The sequence below is a fragment of the Paroedura picta genome, chromosome 12 (assembly GCF_049243985.1).
Source record: "Paroedura picta isolate Pp20150507F chromosome 12, Ppicta_v3.0, whole genome shotgun sequence".
Taxonomy (NCBI): Eukaryota; Metazoa; Chordata; class Lepidosauria; order Squamata; family Gekkonidae; genus Paroedura; species Paroedura picta.
Genome location: NC_135380.1, coordinates 44,290,124 through 44,308,191, shown reverse-complemented (window position 1 = coordinate 44,308,191; position 18,068 = coordinate 44,290,124).

The following is an 18,068-nucleotide window of genomic DNA, read 5'->3' as shown; positions in this document are numbered from 1 at the left end:
TACAGTGTCTCTGAGTCTCATGGTGGGGGGTGGCCACTCTGCAATAATTTCAACGTTTGTACCCAGGCTCTTCACATTATACTAGGATCATGTTTCCAGAGCATGTCCAGACCCAGCACAAAAGAGAAAGCTGCCCCCAGGGCCACCACTGATTGAATTCTTTCCCAGTGCTATTTAGTGTCCAAGTTAAGGAGGACTGTTCGGTGAGTAGCTACACCACCTTTCGAGTACCCCCCATCCATTTGTGTGAAACAAATGGGCCATTGTAAGGGTTCCATCCCTATCCCCAGAGCATGCACCATATCAGGGCTTAGGATGTTTTACATGCACCCACATTCCAACAGTCCATGGACCCTCACCCCCACTCCAGTCTTCAGGTCAGATAAAGTCACTGGGATGAACAGGAAGGGAATGTGACTTACCAATCGTCTGCCCCTAGTGCAGACCTGCTGGGGGTTGCTGTCTTACGGCAAGTCAGCCCCATTTCCCACTGGATTACAGGGAGCCACTTTCTCCTTGGATTCCCCAGAGGAGTCCTGGGCAAGGGGTTCAACCAAGGGGGTCAGTAGAGCTCACATGGTCTTCTTTGGTGCTTTACCCCCCAGCCCAATATTGGGGCTTTTGGTGTTGCAGACACTTGTGCTGTTGGTTTCTTCTCTTTTTAGGATGGACACTCAGCTAGGAAATGACTGCTGCCTCCACATCCCAGGCACAACTCTGTACTGCAATGGTGGGTTCTCTCAGTGGCATCATAGGCTGGCCATTTCTGGGGGGTGCTCTTCTGTGGGCAACTGGATGGTTTAGCTGCCTCCTCACTGGGATCTCTGTCCTCCACTATCTCCAGGATGTATAGATAAGCCTCAACTTCCCCCGCCAGGCGGACCCAGCCCAACAGGGTTGCCAGATTCACCTGACCCAGGCACTGTTGCAGCAACTCCTTACGTAGATCCTCTCAGAAAAATTGGACCTTAGTCGCCTCATTCCATTTATAGACTTTTGCCGAGAGGTGACAAAAGTCACTGGCATACTGGGAGACAGTCTTAGTTCCCTGGCACAGACTGCAGAGTTGCTCCCGATCCACATTTGCCTGCAGTGGATCTTCAAAGTGGGCATGCAAGGCTTGCATGAACAATTCATAGTCCATCAGTTTCAGAGCCTCCATGTTGAACTGCCTCACATACCATTCGGCTGCCTCCTTTTCAAGAAAAGTCCCAACATGACACACTCTCTCTGCCCCATTGGCAAAGAGGTGTCCATAGTCGACCATGTACTTGCACCAAGAAATAAGCCAACATGTTAGCCAATCTATTAAAAACAGCTCGGAACCTCCGGGTCTCTCTTTGTAGATCTAGTGGTTGGGTCAGAGGGTTCTGGGGTGCCCCATCTCACCTCAATCCTGATGGCGTATGCCTGCCCTGTCCACCACTCCTATTCCTTGGCCCGATTCTGATGTAATGGCCAACGGTGCAGATGGGCCAATTCCTGTGGTCGATTTCACAGCGTCCTTCCCCAGAGTTGAGGTTCCAGGGTCAGAAGACTCCAATTCTGAGTCTGACAAGGATTCCTTGTCCCACTCCTTTGGGGAGTTCCTTCCCTGTTCAGTCAGGAAGCGCTGACTGGCCCCTATCTCACCTCCTTGCCTTTTCCCAAGCAGATCACAGCGAGTAGGTCTATGGTGGCATCCAATTTCTCTTGTAACACAAGCACATTGCGACTGACCACTGTCTCCACATCCAGGTGACTTCTTGCTCTGGGTTCCTTGATACACTGTGACATCCTAGAGCCATGCCAGGATGGTACGCCCAGTACTTTCACTGTCTCCAACAACCATGGCACAGTCTGTTTCTCCTTTTTATTTTTCTTCCCATGTTCCTGAGTGGAGGCAGTTGCCTCACACACCACAGCAGCCTCAGCTGTTTGGGTTTCTAGAGCATTTTCTCCATCTGCATGATGAGTACAGAACTCCAAATGGAGTTCTGATGAACTGTGAGAGAGTTCAAATTCTAAATAAGCAAACTCTTTGAATTAAAGTTTCTTTATGAGAAATGCAAGCATCTACATTGAAGGCAGAGTCAGAACTGACTCACAAAGTATAGGGTAGGAGATAATAGGGGCTTGAAAAGGCTCCTCCTCCCCTGGGAACCCAAACCAGGCACAGTTCAAAAGAAATCATAATATGGAGACTGTCCAGGTCAGGAAGAAGTAAGACCTACAGGGACTGGGAGGGAAATAGAGGGCAATAAGCAAGAGGAGGTGAGGAATGTTTGAGGAGGTTGGTATGTATAAAATACAACAGCAGGAAATCACCCTTGGGGTGTCAAACAAAAGCATCTGGGTTACATCAGGGCATACAGGTCAGGTTAGATGGACACACTGAATCACAACAGAAATATAATCATGGCAGAAATACCTGGGGTTTTCTGACAATCTGCTTGTCAACTGCAATTGGCCCAATCAAGTGTTAGAGGAGCTGTTGACAGTGTTTGCCTATGTTCAGTCATACAAAAAAGATGAGGGACACATGAGGAATCACACAGAAGTGCTCTTCCACATCTCCCCTTCACTCTGTCTACCATGACCATTACCTTCCCATTTGCTGTTTGCCACATCCTTCAAACTCACAAACAAGTCACATTTCATGGATAGTAGCTGACAGCTACAACATGTCCTTTTGAGTCCTTTGCCACTTTCTGAGTAATGATCAGTAAAGGCAAAAGAAGATAAATTGTCCATATTTAAATGATTGATTTATGCATGCACATCTTCATACTGTTTCATGGAATCATAGAATCATAGAATCTTTAGACCGCTCTTGCGGAGCGGATTAAATAATAGGTTAAGGGCACCTAAGGAGGGCCCTGTCCGTGATGAGGAAGGGTGCCGATAGGCCCCTTCCTCGTGACTGACAATCGGAGGGCCCAATCGGCAGGTGCTTTGCTCTGATTGTCAGTCCGGCAGCAAGGGATCAATTGCGAGCCCACGCAGCCTGATCCGCCCTCCATCGACTGCGCTCGCAGCCGTCTCGCCGCTGCCATTACTAACCTCAGCCCCACACCAGGCAGGTTGCTGCCTGCCTCCCGCTCCAGCTGCACCACCGCCGGCTGCCGTCGCCCCGCCGCCGCCTGCCGCCCAACCTCCCTTGGCCACCCCTCCATGCAGCCGCCTGTGGCCGGCAGCGCCTGCTGCCGCCACCCGCCATACCAACTTGCACCCCCGTCCCAGCTCATGCGCGCCGCGCCCTTAGTACACTACGGCCCTCGCCCCCACGGCCAGCCACCCAAGAACGGCCGCTGCAGACCCGTCCTACCACTGCGACGATGACCACCCTGCCCACCCGCCGGCTGAACTTCGGCCGGCCATGCCGGAGGACCTCCACAGAGCTCCCACGAGGCCTCCTGCCCTCGGAGCCCACAGGCTGCCTCATCCCCGCTCCAAGTTCCTGCCGGCCCTTACAGAGACAGGTAGGCCGTGGCCCGGCCCGGGCACTCCCCGCCACTTCACAGACCGCCCGCCCTCTGAGCCACCCCCACTGCACCCCAAATATCCACCACCCCGCTAGCGCCCACTGTCTGAAGCTTACAGCGGGCTCTTTCTAGTCATACCTGTGGGACCGTCTACCTGCGGGACCACTTGGTTGCTTATGCCCCCCGCAAGGCACTCCGCTCTGCGGGTATGAATTTACTGGTTGTCCCGGGCCCACGGTATGTTCGCCTGGCCTCGACCCGGGCCAGGGCCTTTTCAGTCCTGGCCCCAATCTGGTGGAATGAGCTCCCAGAAGAGCTAAGGGCCCTGCAGGATCAACCAGCTTTCCGCAGGGCCTGCAAGACGGAGCTCTTCCGCCAGGCATATGGTTGAGGCCAGGGCAGCTCTCCCACTAATCCATCAGAGGATCCCCTCCAATATTGAGATCTCTAACATCAAGATCATTGTTAGATCTATTGTATTGGTGCCACCCTCTTCTGAATATTATTCTCTCCACCAGGCTGAACTTGGGGGGAGCTCAGGTAACGAAGATCAGAACTGTGACCACCTCCGCTATATGTTATATGTGACTTGTTGTTGATGTTAATTGGGGTTTTTATGGGGATTTTATTGTGTTTTAACTATTTATGTTGTAAACCGCCCTGAGACCTATTTGGAGAAGGGCGGTCTAAAAATTAAATAATAATAAATAATAATAATAATAACAGAATAATAGCGTTGGAAGGGACCTCACGGGTCACAGAGGTTCAGAGATAACATCTGTAAGTTCCTTTGGTACCCTTGGATGCAGTTCATCTGGCCCAGAAGACTTTGTTTCATTTAAAGAAACAAGTCTTTGTGGACTGCTCCAAAAGTGATCATAGGCTTGTGTTACATTTTTGCCACATTGATCACTATTTCCCTCACAAGAGAATAACAAGGAGAAATAGGAGTTAAGCAGTTCATCACTCTCTTCATCATCTGTTATAATTTCACTTTCTTGTCCTCTCAGTGGTCCTATGGTGTCCCTATTATTTTTCTTGCTTGAAATATAACTAAAGAAGCCTTTTTTTGTTATGTTTAGCATTTCTTGATAACCTAAACTCATATTGAGCTTTAGCTTTTCTAACACTCCCCCTACAATTATTGGCTATTTGTTTATACTCATCCTTGGTAATAAGGCCTTCCTTCCATTTCCTAAATTACTCTTTTTTATTCCTCAAATCTTTTGACAACTGCTTATGGAGACAACTTGGGGCTTCATGGGAAAAGTAGGAGGTTTTCATACCAATTCCACCAAATTATTGTAGTTAACACTGGTTTAACAAAAGTGGGATCTCAAAGCCAGAGTGTTTGTTTCTTCACAGACCCTGGAAAAGACCACAAAAAGATCTGCTTTTGGAGTTTTTACAAAATTATTTGATAGGAATTTTATCCATGTTGCTTAGTGGATAACTTTATTCCTGGTTCTCTTGTCCATGTTCTGTTTCTAGGACAGAACAAATGTTGGTAACATGCAGAAGGATAACAAATTTAGAGTTCAGTGGCACGGAATTCTAAATTTGTTCTGCTGCTTCAGACCAACACGGCTGCCCTCTTGAATGCACAAGGATGGGGAGAGGTAGCTCAGGATATATTTCATTAAAGTAGCTTTCATTAGAGAAAGGGCTGGTGACCCCTGACTTAGTGGCTAACAGCAAAAGCAGAGAAGCTGTTCAGGTCAGAAATACCTCATGCATGTGCTGCTTTTATAGGAATTGTTGTCATGGTTGGGGGGGGTGTTGTTTCTTCCTCATCTGCATGAGTGTCATCCTGCATTATGACAAAAAGCTGCTCTGATGAGCTCCCTTTATTTGCTCATGAAACATACCAAGTAGCATACAATGCAATGCCTTGGAAAGCTTCTAGAAGCAGCTCCTGCACAGGTGCAAAGCTGCAGGAAAGGGTGTCTGATTCGAACTTTGAGCACAAACAATGCCATGTGGGGACGGACTCACTCAGCTCACATGTAAATGAACCATTCCATCATGACAAATTCCAGTGTGGCCTGGATTTGTTTCAAAATCTCTGATCATTGAAAATAGTGATAGATTTTGTCCTTCCCCAAACAAATATTTCTGCTATCAGGAAATTCATGCAATAGCCTAATCCTATAATGGTCTCATTTGAAAATAAATCTCTGTAAAACATGAGAACTGGAAACCTACAAAGCACAGTAGGGGAACTAATCATTGTTCATAATTATTCCGTACAGGAATAACGTGAGCTGGGTTCAGACAGCACGAGGCGCCAGAACCTATTTTTACCAACCATTCCAGATTCAGCTCTGGAATAGATGCCATTTTTTTGTTCACCATCTGGGACCCACAGCTAGGATTATTAGATGTCTGAGCCTCTGGATCAGAGAGGCAGATTTATGACCCAGGGATCCTGTTTTCATCTTGCCCCCCCCCCTCCCTGGAAGGTTTGTCTTCTCTCCTGGAAAGGAGGATAGGGTGTGAAGAAGAGAGGAATTCGGGCTGCTTCTCATTTGCATATGTTATTTAACTTAATTGTATGCAAAACGAATAGCTGTCCTTTGATTAACATTGAGGCTTAGCAAGGGGAAACAAAGAACAGGAAGGAAAAGGGAATAGGCCAAGAAGATCAGTGGATTGTGCTTCCGGCTTTGGCAACCCAAACTGGTTGGTGACATCACATCCTCCACAAAGGAGGGACTCATACAGGTGATCTGGCCTGGCAAAGAGCAAGGCATAACGGTTGAGAGAGAATATCTCTCTTTCAAATTATGGCTCTGCCTCAAACAGATCTGGAAAGCAATCAGACAGAATACTGTGGTGGAGAAATACCATTTTGGATTTCTGTTGTGTATCGTAGTTTATTTCCATTTTTATTTGTTTATAACATTGATCTCCCACCCACCTTCCTTTTCCATTGAGCACCACCATGCAGTGAAGGGCCACCAAAGCATTCAAAGTTGCCATGTTGGATTTCAGCATGAGAGTAGGAGAAAGGAGATTTCATTCATGGAGTAAGATTCTCAGGGAAGGTTAAATTACTTAATAGAATTTGCAGGCATAAGGTTTCGAGATGTCCTCTAGCTTGGAGACCTTCAAAGAAGGGAGGACTCTCAAAAGGTAATCAAAGTAGTTCAGCAAGACCACTAGATTCAGAGATACCCTTTCTCTGATTACCAAGTGATTATGGTGGAAATGGTAGAAGAGAGCCTCCATGCGCTGCTCATGGCCTTTGTGGATGGTCATGGTGGAAAACAGTATGCTGGGCAAGATGAAAGACTTTGTCTGAGCTAGCACAGCGGTAATACATTTAGGTATTAACTATGGCAGCAAGGATCACACCTACATGGACAGAGGAAGTATCTCTCTCAGTTCCAGATATCCTACAGGTCCTAAAGCTTCTGGCTGGCCATTGCTGGAAACTAATGGACCAATGGATTTGATCCAGACTGTTCCTTCTTATGGTGTTCTTTTGCACCAAGGTTAAATTACAAACTCACAAACAAGTAGAATATTTTGAAGAGCATTTGTGGCTTTGATTCTAACTGCAAATCACCTGACTGCTTATAGCCACCTACCATACGCCATTACATTGAAGAAATTACATTAAGAATGTACTAATAAAATTACCCCAACATTGGTAATTCAGTAATCTTTGGTGGTAGTGGAAAGTGCCATTGAGTCACGGGAAACTTAGGGTGACTACAGGGTTCTGAAGGCAAGAGACATTCAGAGGTGGTTTAGACATGGCCTGCCTCTGACTACCAGCCCTGGATCTCGATAATGGCTGCCCATCCATGTACTCACCTGGGTCAACTCAGCTTAGATTTCTGCATCTAATAAAATCAACTAGAGTATAGGACATCGGTGCGAACTTAAATGGGCTCCGGGGAATGGTAGAGGACAGGAAGGCCTGGAGGATCATTGTCCATGGGGTCGAAATGGGTCGGACACGACTTCGCACCTAACAGCAACAACAACAGCAAAAGAGTCTAGGACTGGGCCTTCCAGGTTCCCTCTTAATCTGAAGTCCTAGACTCTAGTTGAATTAGTTTGCACTCAAATCCAGCTCTGCAGAGTGATTGTTGTATTACACAATGAAAGAGATGGATTGTGCGAGGAAAGAAGCAGATGACCAGGATGGAGGATAGCGAATCTGGAGAGGAAGGTACATCTGGCAGAGGCTGGAGGGAAAGCTTCCAAAGCAGCAAGGAGATGGACAGCCTTCATTTGGGAGAGGGATAGTTCCTCAGACTGGCCGATGCTAAGGGCATTTCCGCAAATCGCAAAAAACAGCATTATACCAGCTGAATGGCGTAATGCTAAATATTATTGCGCCTCCGGCCATTCCTCACCTTCTTCTCATCTCACTGTAGTCTGCCGCCTTTTCACGCTTCTTATACTCTGCAAGGGCTTCTGGAAATAGTGGAAGAAAGAAACGTGGTTTATCTGCATAGATTATCATAGATGTATAGTACACTAGAGGGCGTCACCCCAAGGGTCAGACATGACCCAGTGCTTGCACAGGGGATACCTTTACCTCTACTTTTATAGTACTTTTTATAACACCACCCCTTATGGAATCATGAGATTTGAATCTTTAAAAACTTAATTTTGTTCGTGTTTTTTTCAGGGGGGAGGGAACTTTAGAGAGGCATGCTTTGTGTGACTACTTTGGGGGAAAAATATTTTTGGCTTTGCCTGAATGCTTGTATGCCTTGTTGCTCCAGGCCGTTTGCTTTAAAAATAAAAACATTCCCAGGAGAAGGGAGAGGGAGATGGAGGGAGGGTACGAGGGCGGGACATTGGCAGAGATAGCACTTTTTTGCCTTCATACATTTCTCTAGCGTGTGGCCTGGTGGTTGCTCTCCTGTAGCTCGCGCTTTTTATTTGATTCCGCAGCGAGTGCTTTAAAATGGAGGGTGTAGCAAAGTCACAGGCACGGCTGGAATTCAATGACTACCTAAGGTAATCCTTTCACTATATTTAACAGGTGCAGAAAGGCCCCCAGTTTTGTTCTTACCTTTGAAAATGATCCATGTAAACATGGGACCTAAGATCCAGGAATTTACTCATCAGATTTGGGGAGCAAAATTTTTTAGTAGGATAAAGGCCCATTTTGGGTACATTTGGGATTAAATTGCAAAATAAATAATATGTCTATAACTATGTTGGCAATCCAGAACAAAGGGTCACCTTTTTAAACAAAGGGATTTTGACAATTTGGAGAGGAACTGTCACAAGTCAATTTTCAATGTCTTTCCCACTTCTCCATTGCAGATAGTTTCCAATTGATGGATCGTTGCCACACAAACTTTTAAATTTATTTATTTATTTTGAGATGTATATTCCACCACTCTCAAATGGCTCATGGTGGGTCACAATAACATGATAAAACAATAACATGATAAAACATTAAAATAAAACCTATCATTAAAACCCAGCATAGCCAAATATATACAGTGGCAATAAAAAACCTTTTCCCCCACCCTCCACCTGGCCCCAAGATATTAATGCCTCAGGGGGTTATGGAGTGGACCAGATGTTAAAGGCTGGCCAGATGTTAAAGGGGGAGGGGGCCCCTGAGATCTTCCTGGCCCCAGCCTCAAGTGAAGACCTGGTGGAAGGAGCTCATTCCACCAGGTTGGGGCCAGGACTGAAAAGGTCTTGGCCCTGGTCAAAGCCAGGTGCACTTCTCTTGGGCCAGGGACTTTCATCAAATCCGCACCCACAAAGCGCAACATCCTGGCAAGGAGACAAGTGATGTCTCAGGTATGTGGGACCCAGGCCATGCATAGCCTTAAAGGTTAGCACCAATACCTTGAACCGGATCTGGGCTGCCACTGGCAACCAATGCCTCAGCACCATCTGATATGGGCCCTGCAAGATGTACCTGTGAGTACCCTAGTAGCAGCATTCTGCACCAGCTACAGTTTCCGGATCACGGACAAAGCAAGGCCCATGTAGAGTGAGTTACAGAAGTCCAGAAGTGACACTTTGGCTAGGCAGTCCTGCGGCAGGTAGGGTGCACTGTCTCCACCCCATGGCCAGGACCAAAGTCCAATTGGTATGGGTTGAGCACCAAAGTTTTCTCCAAGAATGCCAGGAGCTGATCCGCGGCGGCCCTTTCAATCATCTTACCCAAAAACGCAAGATGCGAGACTGGGCGGTAGATGGCCCGGTCCTGTGGGTCCAGCAATGCTTCTTTCAGTAAGGGACAGACCACAACCCCCTTCAGTGCTTCTGGGAACTCCCATGAAGACAGGGAGAGGTTGACAATTTCCCTCAGAAGGTGTCCTACCTACTGGTCGCTTGTTTTGAGCAGCCAAGACGGACAGGGATCAAGTGGGCAACTTGTCCTCTCTGGATTCAGAGAACCACCTGAATCCATCAAATGTCTCCCTCCTCGATGGCCAAGAGGCCTCTAGTTTCCTGTCTCTATCAGTCATGGCAGGGAGGTCGTGGAGCAGTGACAAGACTTTATCCAGGAAAAAGCTTGCTCATGCCTCACAGCCAAGATCTAATTTACTACTATTTTGGTGCCCCTCCCCGAGGGCAGTAAGAGATCGACCTACCCTAAATAACTGGGCTGGGCGAGAGCTCTCAGACATGATAGAGGTGGCATAAAACTCCCGTTTCGCTGCCTTCATGCGCTCTCCTAAGCGTGCAATAGGATGTTTTCGCCGCTTCGTTGCAAGTCTCCCTCCACCCTCGCCCTTGCCGTCTCCCTTCCTTCTTTCTCTCCCAGAGCTCTGTGGTTTAGGATTGCCAAACTCCAGATGGTGGCTAGTAGGGCTGCTAGCTCCAGGCTGGGAAATACCTGGAAATGTTGAGAGTGGAGCCCAAGGAGGGTGGGATTTGGAGCATAATGCCATAGAGTACACATTATAAAGGGGCCATTTTTTTCAGGTGAACAGATCAGTTCGAATAGTGGAAGACCTCCAGCCACCACCTGGCCTTGGTCTCAACCAGAGTGGTTGGATATCTCCTGAAATTACAAGTAAGCTGACAAGAATCAGAGATCAATTCCTCTGGAGAAAATGGTTGCTTTGGGAGGTGGAATATGTGGTATCATACTCCACTGAAATCCCTTTTTCCTTAAATAAAAAACCTCCAAATACATATGCCTTCATTATAGGGTAGGGGCTCCCAAAGTGGGTGGCACACCTCCCCTGGGGGTGGTAGAAGGATCCAGGGGGGCGGTGAGGAATTTTGGAGCAGTAGGGAGGGATTTTGGGGTAGTAGGGGGGCGGCAGTCTGATTCTTCTTGCTGCAGCTGCATTTTCCTAGTGAGAGGCATTCCAAGGTGATTTGCCATTGCCCGATTCTGGGTTATTTGTTTATTATATTTATACTAGCTTCAAAGCCCGTTCCTAAGAATGGGCCCTGAAAGGGTCCCCTCCCCTGGGCCCTGGCCAGGCAGCTTAAGGTGGCTTTGGGCCGCAGCTCGGAGCCAAATCAAGTGGGGCGGGCGGGGGCTGGGCAGCTCGTTAGCTGGGCTGAGACAGAGCTCCTTAGCAGGCAGTCAGCAGGCCGGGAGGTCCTCGTCAGCAGGCCCAGCCTAGCAGGCCAGGAGGCCCTCGTTAGCAAGCCCTCCACCACCACCCTTTGCCCAGGGTCCTCTCACCTGCTGCTGGCTCCAGGGACTGAGGTGTCTGAGAGCAAAGAGGCTAGAGTCCAGGGCCAGAAGGCGGGAGCCACAGCGGCAGGGCCAATCAGGACAAAGCTGGCTGCACCCTGATTGGCCCTATTCCAACTTGGACAGCCGGACACGTCTCACCCCCTAGGCTGTTTCAGAAATATATAGAGAAACAACAATGGATAAGGATACTGCCATCCCCTGAGGCTCAGGGCGGTTTTCATAGAACATAGATAACCACAACAATAATAATATTAACATTAATAACTGTAACAGAGATAACATTAATAGTGCAAACAGGTCCAGAGGATTTCTGGGACAGAGGGAGGGAAGGAAGGAGGGACCAGGGGCCCTGTAGATGCTGCTGGTTTCACTTGACCTCAACTGAATGCCTGGCAGAAGAGCTCCCTTTTGCAGGCCCTGCAGAACTGTGTTAGCTCCATCTGTTCTCCTCTGTGACCCTGGACTTCCTTGATGGTCTCCCCTCCCAGAGATGACCAAGCCAACCCTGCTTAGCTTCCGGAAAGAATCGGCAGCTTCAGAAGTTGGGCTGGGGGGGACCATATTCCTGCTGAGTTCCTTCGCCTCCTCAGACTCTGTCCTTCCCAGGCTCCACCCTAGATCTCCAGGACAGGATGTGGCCTGGGAGCCAAAGAGTGGTAGGCCAAAACAGTTTGGGAACCACTGCTGTAGGGTGACTGGCAAATCCATGACCACCAGAGTGCTCCTGGTCAACCTTGCCCCATCTCGGCTTCCCTTTTCTTGGGATGTAAGCAATGTCCACCAACACCACCATGGAGACATTCAGTTCGAAATCACTCAGGCTGACTCACATTGAGCGGCTGCCTTGATAAGTTTCAGATAGCAGTGATGGGATCTGCCTGGAACACTCACCGTGCTAAACAACGTCACTGTCTTTCTAACCTTAATTTCCAAGTGTTTGGAATACACAGTTTCAGACTTCGTTATCTCACTCCCTGCAGGCATCTCCACCAGAGAGGCTTTGGAAGGGCAAAGGATCAGCCTCAAAAGCAAAAAAGAAAAAGAAAAGAAAAGGGGGGCAGAGTTAAACCTGAGAAAAGACAAATAAAGTGAAACAATGACAGAGGCTTACAAAATTACACATTACAGAGGAAGTGAGAACTTTTTCTCTTGCTCTACCGGGACTTTGGGGCACGCCATGAAATTGAGGGGCCAGATCCGAAGGAAGTATTTATCATGCAGTACAGATGTTGCAGCCCTGAGCACCCAAAAATCAATGGGCTTAAAAGGATGTAAATGCTTAGGATCACACTAAACAATTTAGGGGACTCTACAGTTATATGGCTCTGACCTTGATGACCCGGCTAGCCTGACCTCATTAGATGCTAGAAGCTAAGCAGGATCAGCTCTGGCTAGTATTTGGATGGGAGACCCCCAAGGAAGCCCAGAGTTGCTGTGCAGAGGCAGGCCATGGCAAATCACCTCTGGACATCTCTTACCTTGAAAACCCTCTTGGGCCCCCACAAGTCAGCTGTGACTTGACAGCCCCACCATCTTTCTATCACCTTCACAGCCATAGAATGCCTTGGATGCCATGACAAGAGGATTTGACAGGCTTGGGGAAGGTGTGGTCCATGAATGGCTGTGAATTATGATGGCTAAATAGAAGCTCCATGTTCAGAAGCAATATCTCATTGAACACCAGGAGCTGGAGGAGAACAACAGAGCAGGGGACAGTAGCCCTCTCAGTCCATCATCGATCTTCTGGGCAGTCCCTTATGGGATGGGCCATGTGCAGGCCTGCCATTGGATATGTCTGCACAGGGAGAAGTCTCTAGGGGAGGCTTCATGCTGGACCCACTCAGGGACGTGTGTCCTCTTTGCCTTCACTTGCCCCCAAAGGAATAGTCTGTGATTTAGAGTCTCTAGCGATTACTCAAAGTTGTGTCAAATAGTTCGAGTTGTGTGTAGACTCGAGTGCTTGTTCCTGGGCTCCGAAGCCTCCCATTGTGGAGTTAAAATGACTCAGACTGATGAGCACAACCTTAATCTCTTCTGTCTGGATGAAGGGCATCGCGTAGCTACAAGTAAGGCCTGCCAGTGCTTCATCCTTAAAGCAAGAGAAATGCCCGTTTGCTAAGGTCTTACACACAGAGGCTATTAAGCCTTCTAAACAGCATATTCAATCGGGATGCATCCTGCAGATTTGGCTACAAGGCCCATGGCGAGCTCCCTAGAGCTTAGGCATCATGCTTGGTTGAAATCGACAGCAGTGCCTATGGAGATCATGCTGAAAGTTGAGCATTTACCTTTTGAGGGTTCCACTCCTTCCAAGATGGATGAAATGCTGTCCCTGATAAAGAAGAACAAGCAGATGGCTAAGTCGACGGGGGGGGGGGGGGGGGCAAGGGGTTGCATTCCTCCATGACCCGAGTTAGGAAGAGTTTTTTTGTGAGAGAGCCTTGGCATCCATAGCAAAGGGCCTGGCAGGCCTATGCCTAAGCCATGTACTCCACAGCAGGCTTATCAAAAGCGTAAAGGAATCTAATCGACCCAGCCCTATTCTCCCAGGAGGCAGCTTCACCACAAGCCATATTCTGACTATGAATGATCCAAGTCCCTGTTAAATTTGGGATCAGGCTGACAGTGTCTTTCAGCCCGGGAGGCTATTCCCTCAGGTGAGTGAGTTCTGTCCATCGTTAAAGTTGGTTATAAGTTAGAATTAAAGTCTGTCCCCTTGTGTGGTCCACCTAGTTGCAGTGCTTGGTCAGGCTTTGGTTCCCTTAACTGAGAAGGGTACCATATAAGAGGTTACGGGATCTGAGGGTTTTCTTTTCTGTAAGTTCCTGGTGGAGAAAAAAAAATAGGGGATTTTAGGCCTAAGAGGGTTAAGTGTTTTTCTGCAGGTTTTAAAGTTCCATATAGTTTCTGTTCCTTCAGTTTTACAACTAGTAAGTGTTGATTTATCATTATTGATTTAAAGGATGCCTATTTTAGATAGAGACAGAGTTCAACGAGATCTGAACACAATGGAAAAATGGGCAAATGAGAACAAGATGCAATTTAATAAAGATAAATATAAAGTTCTGCATCTGGGTCAAAAAAATGAAAAGCATGCCTACTGGATGGGGGATACGTTTCTAGGTAACACTGTGTGAGAACGAGACCTTGGGGTACTTGTCGATTGTAAACTAAACATGAGCAAGCAGTGTGATGCAGCGGTAAAAATGGCAAATGCCATTTTGGGCTGTATCAACAGGGGCATCACATCAAAATCACTAGATGTCATAGTCCCATTGTATACGGCACTGGTCAGACCACACCTGGAGTACTGTGTGCAGTTCTGGAGGCCTCACTTCAAGAAGGACGTCGATAAAATTGAAAGGGTACAGGGGAGAGCGACGAAGATGATCTGGGGCCAAGGGACCAAGCCCTATGAAGATAGGTTGAGGGACTTGGGAATGTTCAGCCTGGAGAAAAGGAGGTTGAGAGGGGACATGATAGCCCTCTTTAAGTATGTGAAAGGTTGTCACTTGGAGGAGAGCAGGATGCTGTTTCTGCTGGCTGCAGAGGAGAGGACACGCAGTAATGGGTTTAAACTTCAAGTACAACGATATAGGCTAGATATCAGGAAAAAGTTTTTCACAATCAGAGTAGTTCAGCAGTGGAATAGGCTGCCTAAGGAGGTGGTGAGCTCCCCCTCACTGGAAGTCTTCAAGCAAAGGTTGGATTCACACTTTTCTTGGATGCTTTAGGATGCTTAGGGCTAATCCTGCGTTGAGCAGGGGGTTGGACTAGATGGCCTGTATGGCCCCTTCCAACTCTATGATTCTATGATTCTATGATTTTCATATTTCAATGCACCCTCAACATTGTACATTTTTAATGATTTTTATGTAGGTAGAGAGTTTTCTACCTACCACTCCTACAGTATTCTCAAAGTGTTTCCCCAGTTATTGCACAACTCCATCTTTGGGGTTGCTATGCATTTCCTCATTTGAATTATTGGTTATTCGTGGCAGATTTGAAGGTCTGCTTGTTGAGCCAGTGCTCTCTTGCCTGGGAGACCTGTCAGAGACTAGGCCACTTCGTAAACTGAGAAAAATCATGATTAGTCCATTTGCAGAGGGTACAATTTATTGGAGCTTTGTTAGACTCTTTGACAGGAAAAGGTTTTCTGCCTTCGGAGTGGGTAAAGGTTAGTTTTACCTTGGTGAAACTGTTTAGATCTCACTGGTTCCAATCAGGAGCATTTAATGCCTTTTGGGATATATGGCGTCTACTACTGCAGCTTTGCCTTAGGCTAGGTTACATGTGCAGCCCCTGCAGCTCTGGTTTTTATCCTGCTACAGGGCTGAGATTCATGTCTTGGGTTCTGTATTCTGTATTCCCAGCTCAGTGATCCATTTCTTAATTTGGTTGTCTTCTGAATAGAACTTATCACAGAGGGTTTTCTTTGGAGTTTCTCAACAGGAGATAGCCTGGATTTGTGGGCAGGGGTATTTGATCACAGGAGGAGAAGTTACTTCCCATTAATGAGGGAGAATCTTCCCCCCCCCCTCATCATCTAGTTAAGAGATTTCTTAAGGCGTTGAGCAATCTTTGTCCATCTTGGGATCCTTTGGTACCCAGTGGCCTCTATCTGCCGTAGTAACATACCTAATTCTTAAGACACTTGCAACTTGTTCTCTGGCAGACCTTTTGATGAAATTGGCTTTTAGTGGCTGTTCCTTCAGCCAGAGGTGTGAGTGAGCTCTCCAGGTAGACCCTCCATTCCTATACTTCCCCACGGAAAAAGTAGTTTTTTGCTCTAGTTCTAGAAGGTACTCTCTAGGTTTCATTTGTCTCAGGATATTGTATTGCTTCATTTTTTCCCATGCCGAGCTCTGAGAATGAGAGCTCATTGCAATCTTTAGAACTCAGGAGAGCATTATTGTTTTTATCTCAAGAGAATGCTGGATTGTTTCTTTGTTTTGGTGGCCCAAAGAAGGGTAGGAGAGCAGCAGCTCAGACACTGTCCTGATGGAGTGTCAAGGCTATTAGGAAATGTTGTGAGATGGTTGGATTATCATGCCTGTTGGACATCCAGGCACATTCTACTAGGGCAACGGCATCTTCTGCAGCTTGCTTGGATGGAATGCCTCTGACGGCGATATGCAGAACAGCTACCTCTGTTAGAGTGCCTCTAATAAAGTTGAGATTTTATGTAGGGAAACACAGGGGCACAGGAACTGAAAAGCATAAGAAACACGAAACCAGAAGACCGATGCGTGTATGAAGAGTTAGACAAGAGAGAGAGTCAAGTCTCTGCCTGGATGAGAATTCTGTACCACGGAAAAGCCACAATGGGACAGGGATCTAAAGAAGGGGGAAGGGGAATTTATAAAGGAAAAGGAATTACTGGAGAGGAGTTTGCCTGACCTCAGTTTGCTGAGCTAGGTAGAGTACAGGTTGAGAGTCAGAATTTTAGGTGAAACTTCCAAAGGTCCTGAGGAAAAAATAAAAGTTAAGGCAGCAAAAGTTAAGGGACATTCCTGTGTGGCAAGAAAAAGTCCCACCGTCACAGAGAAAGAGTTGCCATCCACTGCACCCATAGCGGGGAGATAAGACTATTTGGGCTGGCAGAGAGCAGCAGTCGCTGTAGGAGCCAGCACAAATGAATATCAAAAAATACCTGTAAAGTCCAGGAATTCATGGTGAGTCCAGGGTTTCCTGACTTTGATTTGGTGGGGGAGGGGCTTCCCAAAAAGGTAACAAAAAGTGATTGCATCCAGTCTTGGTGGATGAAGGGGCTGGCTGGCTGCACTCAAGCAAGGTTAGTAAAAGAGATCAAACCCACCTGGCAGCTTTGTTATAGCCATTGGGTTTTGCATTCAGGAAGGCTGGCACTGGCCTTTGGCTCTGCAAAGCCCCTGTGGGGACAGGCAGGCATGCAGATGCCCTATCAGTGAATCAGTCTCCTGCCCTGCCCTGCCCAAGGTTTTGGTCACTCATTAGCACAGCCTTAAGCTCACCTTCTCCAAGGAACTGCTAGCTCCTGAAAGGGGTTTCTTCACAAACAGTATTATCCACTGAAGGTTCCCTCCCACTCTTATCTTAACAGAAACCAACAAGCAAACAAAAGCAGCCCTGAGTCCCCCAGGAATTTGCTCACCCAGACAAATGGGATGGAGAGGCAGGCAGGCCTTCAGTCTGAGCAGCTTCACGGGAACTACTGGTGGGTCAGCCAGCACAGAAAGGACACAAACCCCACAGCCACTCTGAAGCCCCACCCCCACCCCAACCCGCACTAGAGCAAGACTTTAGCCGATTCTGGATCTGAGAAGGGCATCTACTTGACAACCGTAGGAAAGAGGGGACTTGGGATTGCCAGCTCTGGGTCAGAAAATCCCTGGGGATTTTGTTTGTTTGTCTGTTTGTTTGTTTACTGCCCTCCCTCTTGGCTCAGGGCGGTTCACGTAGAACCAGGCAGAACAGAAGGGAAGTAGAACATGGGGACACTGGAATGGGCACAATACAACTCAGCAACATTGGGTAGGATGACAGTACAATGGCAGTTTCCAAACTTTCTGAAAAAACTGGGGGCCTTTCCGCACAAGGACCAATGTTGCCAATTAGTTCCACAAAGCGGAAACGCTATTTTAAATAGTGGAATCTCAGCGTTTCGCATACCTGCATTTGTAGTAGAATCCAGTAGCGTTTCATTCGTTCCCCATTTGTTGCAGCCGCAGACCCCTGTTCCAAAAGCTGCCGAACTGGGGCTTCTTCACTGGGGCCTGAACCAAGCTCCCTCTCTGCACTTTGTACTGAACATCCAGCTTGATGAGCCACCCTATGCTCTGCTTTGGCACACCAGCCATTCTAGTTGCTCCCCTCTGTTTTGTCATGGACCATGTTTTACCCTGTACGCACAGGCTTGGCAAATGCAAGTTTAGACATTCCCGGAGCTTTGGGGACAGAGCCTGAGG